We start from the raw sequence: 10895 nt of genomic DNA on the forward strand, positions 1-10895 counted from the left end.
AACTGTGGATCTCTAATTGGATCTGGGCGTTCTTGTTCATGAGTCGCTAGGTGGTTCATGCAGCAGCAATTAGGACTGCAAAAAGTTTGTATCCATTCATAGAAAGAAGATGTCAGCACTGGAGTAAAAATGACTGGCTTCCATGGAATAGAGGTATGGCGAAGCAACTTCTGGATTATTATGTACTGTTTTGGCCTTCTGATCTAAAGAAGGATGTACTTCCGGTTCAAGGAGTGCAACCAGGAAGGGGGGTGGGGGGGAGGGGTGGGAGGCTGAGTTACTAGACAATTGCCGAGGAAGGTGGGATTGGGTTTTGAAAGGAAATTGAGGAAACTTGGCCTTCATTCTCTATAGTATCAAAGAAGGAGAGGTGGCCTCAGATTCACGTTAAAAAATATATACATGGTGCGGCAGGGTGGATGTTGATAGGACTTTTCCCCGAGCCTGTAATTCTGGGCGCAGGAGCACAGTTTCGAAATCAGGGGCATGCTATTTAAGGTTGACATGAGGAGGCATTTTTCCCACGGGGCTGGTGGATCTCAGGAGTTCTCTAACTTGCATGGCTGTGGAAGCTCAATCCTTGAACATCTTCAATGCAGGAATAAGTAGATTGCTGCATCCCAATGTCATCAAGCTTCGGGCGATTGTGGTGGAAAATAGCGTTTAGCTTTAAATGATCAATCATTACCAGTTTGAATGGCAGGGCAGTCTCTTGGGGTCGAATGCTCACCTCCTGCTCCAATTGACTATGTTCCTAACAATCTCAAGCACTTCCCCTGCCCGTCTCCAATCCGCCCAATTCCATATTGTTCGCAGTCTGGGAATTGTTCGGGCAGGCAAACACTTCCAGGAATCGGGGCTGCAATTTAAAAACTGTTAGTGACGCCGGAAGCTTTCGATTTATTGCGTTTTGCAGTTTTAATCTTGACTGGTTGTGTTTCCACCATGGAACCCACACCCCACGCAAAGACACCGGGGATTGGTAATTCGAACTATACCCCTTCCTACCAAATAACATACACTCTCTCGGTCAGCTCCCTAATTGTTGGGTCCCTGGGGATCAGCAGCCCCATCAGGTCAAGCCAAACAGACAATCAGAAGCCCTCATATTTGGGCACCCCCAGTGTCAGCCTCACACTCAGGATCAGACTCTGCTCAGGATTAGAACTCCCTCAGGATTAGAAAATTTTCAGGCATAGGCCCCTTCCCAATATAAGGACTACCTCAGCAGCAGACTGTCCTTTCCCCCAGAGCAGGCGTTCTTCCATGATTCCAGTATCAGTAGTATTTAGTATCAGACACCACGAAGATCAGTTTACTCTCAGGTTTGACCAGTCTCATTACCAGACCGCCCAAGGTTTTAAGCTAACTACTGCATCAGGCACCTCTCAATTTCAAACACAGGTCAGAAGCTAACCCATAGCAGAATCAAGCCGCATCAGGATCAGGCCCCTCTCCATGAATTCAGTGCTCCCTCAGAATCAGATATATGTCAGGATGTGACCTCTCTTTGGTTCAGAATCCCCTCATGATCCAAAACCCTCATGATGTGAACCGACCTCTGGATCAGGCCCCTTTCAATATCAAACATACCTCAGGCAGCGGTATCCAACAGAATCGAACCCCTATCCCATCCACCCTTCCTCAGTATCAGACGCCTATACAGAATAATGCACTCCTTCCCCGGGTTCAGAAACACCTCAGGTTGAGTCGTACCCTAAGGATGTACTCACGCCAGGATCAAACTTCCTTCAGTTCTGATACTCTCCCCAGTTCAAACATCCCTCGACATCAGAGCCAGTTCCCTGCAGCTGACAGCCCTCGGGATATCATCCCATCTTCATGATCAGGCTATTCCACTAGATCAGACCCTTTCGATGGCTCCTGAACTCCATCAGTGGTCGAGCCTCCTTAGGGTTGTAGCAGTTGCAGGATTAGACCACTTCCACATGGTAAGGCATCATTTCCACTGCAACGGATCATGCTCAGGATCCAAATTCCACACTGGGACAGAACCCCCTCTGTGTTTGACCCTCCTCAGGATCTGGCACCATCTCAGCGAACAGCCGCTCCCCACCCCCCCCCCCCCCCCCACACACACACACACACACACACACACACCCCTCCGTCATTATTAGAGTCTGTTTCAGATCAGGTCTGTACCCCGTGATCAGACTCATCTCGGGATCAGACAACATCAACGTTACAACCTCCTGTACATCAGACCACATACAGGTTCAAACACCACCACAGGTACATATGTCCCTCAGAAACAGAGCACTCACCAGGTTGAACATCAGTGTATAGATCAAGGCACTGTGAGGGGAGTTCTTCTATCTCCCACACCTCGAATGGCGCCTTGAGGTCGCGATTATGCTCCAGTGATCAGGACCCCAATAGTTCTTTGATCAGGTATTTTCCCGGCCCCGTGTCAGAACTTGGACCACACTCTATTCTCCGAAAACTCTCCTTCCGGTTTTGCGAACGAAGCACTCCCTTTCAGATGAGGTGTAACGGGTTACAGCAGAATGACAGAGCAGGCAGGTTGATGGAAGCATGAAAAAGGTCAGAAGGCACTAGTTGAAAAAATACATAAAATACAGGGAGAGCCCAAGTGTTTGAAACTGCCTTCCACCTGTGTACGAATTAGTTACCTCTTACCCCAAAATCAGCCCCTTACCCTCAAATCTCGCTGACTCTGGTTTGTTTTCATCGAATAGGAGCACGGGACTTACCGAAAAATGGGAAGGGTGCTTATAATGGAAGTTCTTAATGCCAGCATTGAATGCGATAGTAATTGAAATGTTTAAACTGCGGAATGAAATTGGGCTCAGGCTCACACGCAGTCGGATCATAGGAGATCAGCAAATTGACCACTGAATCAGCGTTCGGTCCTTTAACAATGTAGGCATGCCTCCATCGTGAGCAACGAATACAGTTATTGAACGGGTAAAAGTTCAATTAAATCATTCTTCCAATTGAGTGACTGTTTGTGAATTTGGAAAGTGGGACGTGGGGGGGGGGGGAGCTGTGCGGGCGCCGTTGGGGGTCAAAGGGCACGTATTTCCTCTACCACACTTGAACAGGAAGATGAAGAGGAGCAGATTTTGATTGAGGTATTCAAACGTGACGAAACTTCAAGTCTTCATGTATTAGTAATTAATAGGTTCTGGTGCTGTTTTAACTTCACAGAATTACAGAATCACAGACTCACACAGTGCAGACGAGAACCTTCAGCCCATCGAATCTGCACTACCACGTGGGAAACATGGTAATCTTTAAAGGATGTGAGGCAATCCGCCTCCATCACAGTCCCCGGAAGGGCGATCTTGACGATCAGCACCCTCTGAGTAAATTTCACTTCCTTCACGTTCCCCTAAAACTCCTGCCCCTCACCTTGAACTAATGTCCCATTGTGATAGACCCTTGAATGAAGGGGAACAGCTCCTCGTTATCCATCCTTTCGATGCCCCTTTTAAACTTGTACACCACGATCAGGTCACCCCTTATTCTTCTCTGCTCCAAGGAAAACAGCACAAACCTAGACAACCTCTCTTCATAATTTAAATGTTTCATCCCAGGCAAAATCTGGGTGAAACTCCTCTGCACCCCCTCCAGTGCAACCACATCCTTCCTACTTTGTGGTGACCAGAACTGCAAACGGTGCTTCAGCTGTGGCCTCTCCAAGTTTCTATGAAGATTCAGCATGACCACACTATTTTTGCAATCTATGCCTCGAATGCTAAGGCAAGTGTCTCATATGCCTTTTTCACCAGCACACGAACATGCCCCTCTGCCCTGAGAGATCTATGGACACAGAGGCCAAGGGAACTTTCTTCCACAGAACTTCCGATTGTCATTCCATTCATTGAATACTTCCTTCTCAAATTAATCCTTCCAAACTTTACCACCTCACACATTTCAGGTTTCAATTCTAACTGCCAATTGTCTGTCCATTTGGCAATCCTGTCCATACTTTCCTGTAGCACAAGGCACTCAAACTCACTTTTAACCTCCCGAACAATCCCTGTGTCATCTGCAAACTGAATAATCCTACCGCCCACTTACACATTGATGCTGTTAATATAAACGACAAATAATAGGAAGCCGAGCCCAGTTCCCTTTGTTGTACCACTGGACAATGGTTTCCAGTCACAAAAGCATCCTTCTGTCATCACCCTCTCACTCCTACAAATCAGCAAATTTTGATTTTGCCTTATCAAATTACCCTGCTTCACATTTCCCGTGTTTATAATTCTCCCATGTGGGAACTTGCCAAAGCTTTCCTGAAATCCATATAATCTACAAAATTGCACAAACAGCATCTAAACACCTGGTTTCCCAATCAAAATATTCAAAGAAATTTTTCAGGCATGACCTCCCTCTGATCCAGCCATGCTGATTATTCGTGTTCAAACCTTACCTCTCCGAGTCGACATTGATTCTGTCATCCAGAATTTTCTCCAATAGTTTCCCGACCACTAACGTGAGATTCACAGGCCTGGATTTCCCTAGCTTACCTCTACCACCCCTGTTAAACAGCAGAAACACAATAGCTGTTCTGGAGCCATCTGGCACAGCCTCTGTGGCCAGAGAGGAAGTCGGAATTTAGGTCCGATCCCTTGCGGCCTCCTCCCTTCCCTCACTCAGCAGTCTGGGACAAAATAATCTAGAACTGGAGATTTCTCCGCGTTTAATCCTGCCAACATGTACAATAACTTGTCACTCACTATAGCAATTTGCTCAAGAACATCGCAGACTCTCTTCCTGAGTCCGATACATGCATCCTCATTCTCTTGGGTGAAGACGGATGTGAAGAATTCATTCAAGGACTAGCGATGACCTCTGCCTCCACCCATAGATTTCCACCTTGCTCACTTATGGGCCCTAATATTCCCCTAGGTCTCCTCTTAGCCATTGATACAGTTACAGAAGATTTGGGATTTTCCCTACTTTTACCAAGTGGAGCTTTCTCATATCCCATCTATGTGGTTCTAATTACTTTATTAAGCGCCAGCACGCACCGTTTGTACACCCTAATACCTCTGCTGCTTTGCTTCCCTTGTACGTGCTAAAAGCATCTCTTTTCCTTCTCATCGTAACCTGAATATCTCTGGACATCCATGTCTCTCTGGACTTGTTAGTCATTCCTATCACCCTAGAGGGAACATGTTGAGCCTGTATCCTCCTCATTTACTTTTTGAATGCCCCCTCCCCCACTGCTCCACTGTATATTTAGCAACAAATGACTGTTCCCAGTCTATCTTGGACTGATCCTGCTTTACTTCACTAAAATCTGCTATCCCACAATGCAAAACATTTCTTTATTTTGCAGCTTGACTATTTCTTTGTCAATAACAACATTGAAACATAGCATCTTGTGATTGCTTTCACTAAAATTATCCCCCAACACGACCTCAGACAGCTGTCCAACTTAATTCCAAAAAAGTAGGTCCAGCACATTGTTGTCCCTTATTGGACCTTCTACATCTTGACATAAAAAGTTATAGTGTATTCCTTTCAAGAAACTCACTCCATCAAAGCCCATAACAGAATGACTATCCCAATTACTGTTGGGAAAGTTGAACGCACCCAACAGAATTACACCATTCTTATTGCTTTTACACGCCTCCACAAATAGTGCATATATTTGCTCCTCACTTTCCCACTAACTATGTGTGGGACAATGATAAACAGCACGTGGCTGCTCCTTTTTTATTCCTACGCTCTTCCCAGAAAGCATCATTTGATGCCACCTCCGAAATATCATCGCTCCTTCCTGCAGTAACTCAGTCCTTAATTTATAATACAATGCCTCATCCTCTTTTACCCCCTACCCTGTCTCACCTGAAGATTCTATATCACGGATTGTTGAGAAGTCAATCATGCCACTACCTGAACCACTTCTCAGTGGTGCCTACATAATGACAGTTCCACGTGTCAACCCTCTCCCTTAACTCATACGTTTTTCGTGAAATGCCCCTGGAATTAAAGTAAATGCCACCCAGCCTTGCCTTATTCCCTTGAGCTTAATGCAGCTGGACTCCCTCTGATTTGATTGCATTACCGTATTGTGATGTGACACTATTCTGCTGACTTTCTTTGCCCCTCTCCCCTTGGCGAATTGATTTGAACTCCTCCCAACAATACCAGCAACTCGCCAGCAAGGATTGTAGTGCCGCTTTTGTTCAAATGTAGGCCGTCCAGCTTGTCCAGGCCCCACCTTCGCTATAAACGGTCGCAGTGATCCAGCAATCTAAAAGCATCCCTCCTGCACTGACACGTCCGACGGTTACTCTTAATCACCACGGAAGGGAATCTGGCTTCCAGCATGACCAAACTTTTCTGTAGCATTTGTTAGGAGCTTGGACACTTTCGATCATTTGTTACAATATATTCACTGTCTTCAGCTAAGAACGCAATGTTGCAATGTTGCCCTCACGCTGAACTTAAGAAAAACGTGATTTGTGCCGTTTGTACATTGCAGCTCATCATTAAATATACCGGCCCTTATTATCTGTGAAATTGAAAACATGTAGCTGTACCTCAATTGTGTAATATGAGAAGAATGTTTTATCCAACAAGTGGATTAAACGGCTGAAGATCGTAAGACCATGGTTGAGTTTGTAGAATTTGGAGAGAGATGACATTTATAAATATGTCAAAAACTCAATGAATTCGCCCTGATTTAACAATTAGTACACACTTAAAACTATCTGGTGTGGATCAGGGTATCAGGATGAGTCGTGGAAATGGCGGGGAGGAGAATGAATCGTTTGTGCAGAAGTTAGCTTGAGGCAGAAATATTGGAGAATGATCATTTTAACGTGGAGACCAGCGAAGGTGGAAGGTGTGAATAAGGGGCATCTTATCTTAGGTCCAGCAGAAAGGGAAAGGATTGACAACAATAACCCTGGAAATATGCTGGACACAGCCGAGGGTCCTGTTAATCACCCTGGAAGGGAATCTGGCCTCGTGCGTAATAAAAGCATTTCTGTAGCTCCGTTAAGGAAAGCAAAATTACCAGAACAGTTGGAATGTAGTTGTAGAAATTGGGAAGTATTAGAACAGACTAATTACAGGAGGTGGGGAGGGAAGAAAGATGATTGAGGGTGTTTGGCAGTCGATGAGATTATAGACAATATTTATTGGCATTCAGTCTTCTAAACTCGAGTTAGATTAGTCGGGCAAAGAAAGGAAAATGTCCGAGTAGGAACATGTGAACTGGAAGAGTCGTATAAGTTAGAAGAAAATACGCAATTTACTTTAATTTCAAAGCACTGGAATGACATCAACACGGTCAGAGAAGTGAGCAGGAATCTAAGAAAGTTTGGAACAAATATTGTTCGACATTTCCCGCTGAAATGCAGCACAATCGCACACATCCAACTTGTCACAGCGGGATATTGTGAGTGTTGACAATACCAATGTGTAAACTTCAAGTCCAAGATATTCTTTACTAAAGGGCACCTGTACATAAATAAGGACGAGGAACCTGTGAGAGCTTTCATTCCGTGTCTGGAGCCAGTGATGAAGAGAGACCTTACAGCCGGAATCAATACTAAATGGAAATAGAGGAGTCAATTCCGAATGGGGTACTTGGAATTTCCCAGCAGAAGATGCTGGAGGGATTCTGTTCCGCAAACTGTGATTTTTCAGCCAATGTTGCTTCCTTTATCCCTTTGTGGGCGACTTTGATTTATTTTGGTGCAGAGAGGGAGGGATTGACATAAGCAGAAATGCAATGGACTGCAGGCGGCAGCTCCAAGCTCAGAAGGACGGAACTCACTCGCATTGAGGGACACATGGGGCAGAATGATCCAGTGGATGAGAATTCAGTGATGTAAGACTATTTGAATAATCATCAGAGATTGTAGACAAGATTTGTAAAATAGTTTCCATTCATTTTGATTTTCAAAAACTCGTCTGTCATTACTCACAAAACAAATTTGTTACTAATATCAGAGTAAGTAGAGCCAGGGACAAGCAGAAGAATTGGCAGCAAACCAGCTGCGTAGGAAGAAAACAGGGAGGAGATTATTCAGAGGTCTAGACAGATTGTTGGGATGTGCTAAATGGTGTTCCAAAAGGATCAGGGCTTTGACGATTTGCATGAATCATATGGAATTGGAAGAAAAAATAAAATGCCAAAAATTGCATTCATATCCAAATGGGAGCACGGAGAATGCAGAGGAAAAAGGCAACAATGTAATTGATGAGAAAAAAATACGAAGTAATAAACTTGTGCAATTGGCATTTCAATGGTAATTTCGAATCACTATGGTTAAACCTCAGGTACGAATTTATAGCTAATTGTCTTGTAGCCGTTAAACAGAAAACACGATATGAAGTCATTTCCCTTCATGTATCCATTTAGCAAACACATTGAACCAACAGCAAAACATATCCTGCTTTCAGACTGTTATTTTCGTAAAACACAGAGGGAGCTTAATGGAACAGACAGAACATTGACAATAAAGCAATGCATGATTTCCAGACAGAACCAAATTATAATCTCCAGTCATTGATCCATGATCAGTACAATTCAACACTGACAGATATTCCAAGTAATGCATAGTCACTGGGGTCACGTATTCCACTCTAGTTAGTGAACCACAATCAGTATAATCTACTTTGAAAGATGCCACCAGTAATACATGTTACCTGCTGTGAGGTTTACCACTGTGGTTAGTGGCAAACACTCGTACAAATCTACACTTACAGATACTCTCAGTAATAAGTTTTCAATGCTGTCAGCTATTCCACTCTGGTGACTGACGTACACTCAGTGTGATTTTAATCTGATTCCCACCGACAACTTCCTTCAGAGAGATTGCATTCACGGATGTCTGATTCAGCAGTACAAGATATCCCTCTAATGCAGCGAGTCTGTGAGTCACTAGCAGAGGCTTATTATCAGTTGTGGACATAGAATAAACCCGCAGAGATTATTCAACACATTTGAATGCACCAAATAATATATATCACCTCTCGGGTATCCTTATATTGGTGACGAAGAGGTCAGCATTTGGCTTTAAGTTACAACGACGAACAAGAAAGCAGCTCACAAAGATTTAGACAACTTCAGTAGTTTTAGTCATTTACCTGGAACACCAATAGTGGCAAGAGTCACGTAGAATATTTTAGCGAACTTATGGTATGTCATCAGCATTTTCAGTGTGAAATAATCTCGCCTTTGTGCTGCAGGTAATCTCTCTGAACACTGTATTAAACCCTGAAGTGTTAAGTTCTCAAATATATGAATTTATACCGTATGGGATCGCTTTGGGGATATTGATGATGAAATATTATTCAACATATTTCTTGTTTTTAATTGAACAAACAGATTACAACATCGAGTTCAGTGAGGCAATATAATTTTCCAGAGTTCGAGTTGCAACGTTCCAAAGCTTGGACAATTCTGATCACATGCGTTAACAAATAAAATATGAAGCTGTATTATCAAACCAGTAATTGTGCCCACTCAAGCACCATCAGGCTCAGTCTAGATCCCATGTTACTTTAGTGATGCCCTTCACTCGACTCTGGCCATTCAGTAATTAAATTCTAACTGTTGCCCGTGTCTCTCTGAGGGCTGTTCTACTGCACTGAGAGGTGCAGCTGCACTCCTCAAAAATGAGCAATTTGATAAGCAAATAAAGTGGGATATTTCTGACTATTCATGAGAAAATTCAATAAATAAATCATCTGAAGACGATTCAGCACCAGGAAATATTTGCACATTTGAAGTGATACAACAGCTTAAACTAAGGCAAACAAATAAAATAAGAATATGCAGATTACGAGGAGAGTAAACGACTAGGCCCCTCGAGCCTCTTCCGCCATTCTGTAAGTTCATGGCTAATGTGAATATAACGTGATACCTGTTGCAGATATCCTTCTGCTTTTAGATTGTAAATAATCTGTCTACGCCTTGAATAAATATTGAAATACTCGGCTTGCAATGCAGATATTTGTAAGGATGTTACAAAGGCTCGCTGCCTTACAGTGGAAAAGAATAACTCTTCCCTTTTTGTATTTGGCCACCCATTGTTTTTGTAACAGTAACACGAGAAGCATTATTACACAAACTGAAACCTCAAACAACACAAATCGTCCACCGGGTTACCAACATTTTAAACTCTACAGTGAATAGTTGAGCTTTCACGCAATGCACATCCTCTGACAGATACAAACCCTTAAACTGATATGAACTTCAAATGCATAGATATCCTCCAAACAAAATTGAGCCCCCAACAGGAACGCACCTTACCACTGACACAGACCCTCCACGTGAGACAAACCCTTCAATTGATGCAGACCCACCAGCGAAAACAGACATTGCAACAGCAACAAAATCAACAACAGGCACACACCGTTCAACAAAAGAAGGCTCTGCAACAGCTACATAGACAGAAACTTAAACAGACCCTATACATGACAGCATAGACTGAGCAATGCAGGCTGTCCCACAGACACTGACACTCCAACTGTTATCATTTTCATGCAATCATAGGATGTGGACATCGCTGCATATGCCAGCAAGAATAGCCAACCACTGATTAAACTTGAATTAAGCTGCCTTCTTGATCCAGTACAATCCATGCGGTTTTGAGTCTCCCAAGGGACTGTAACGGAAGAAGTTCCAGGATTTTGACACAGCAACTTTGAACGAAAGGTAACATACTTACAAGTCAAGATGGTGTGGAATGGGCTTCACTTGAAACGTGCTGGGACCTGTTGCCTTTCGGCTCGAATAACCATGGCTCGAATAACCATCGAGACGGCTTTAAACAAAGTAGTGGTGGGGTGATATTGGAGAGTTCTGGAGAGAAGATGCGGAGCCGAACAAACCAAAATGTTGTGGAAGCTTTGAAAGGCACGTTTTGATGCGC

This window comes from Carcharodon carcharias, assembly GCF_017639515.1.
Source record: "Carcharodon carcharias isolate sCarCar2 chromosome 18 unlocalized genomic scaffold, sCarCar2.pri SUPER_18_unloc_1, whole genome shotgun sequence".
In the NCBI taxonomy this organism is placed as follows: domain Eukaryota; kingdom Metazoa; phylum Chordata; class Chondrichthyes; order Lamniformes; family Lamnidae; genus Carcharodon; species Carcharodon carcharias.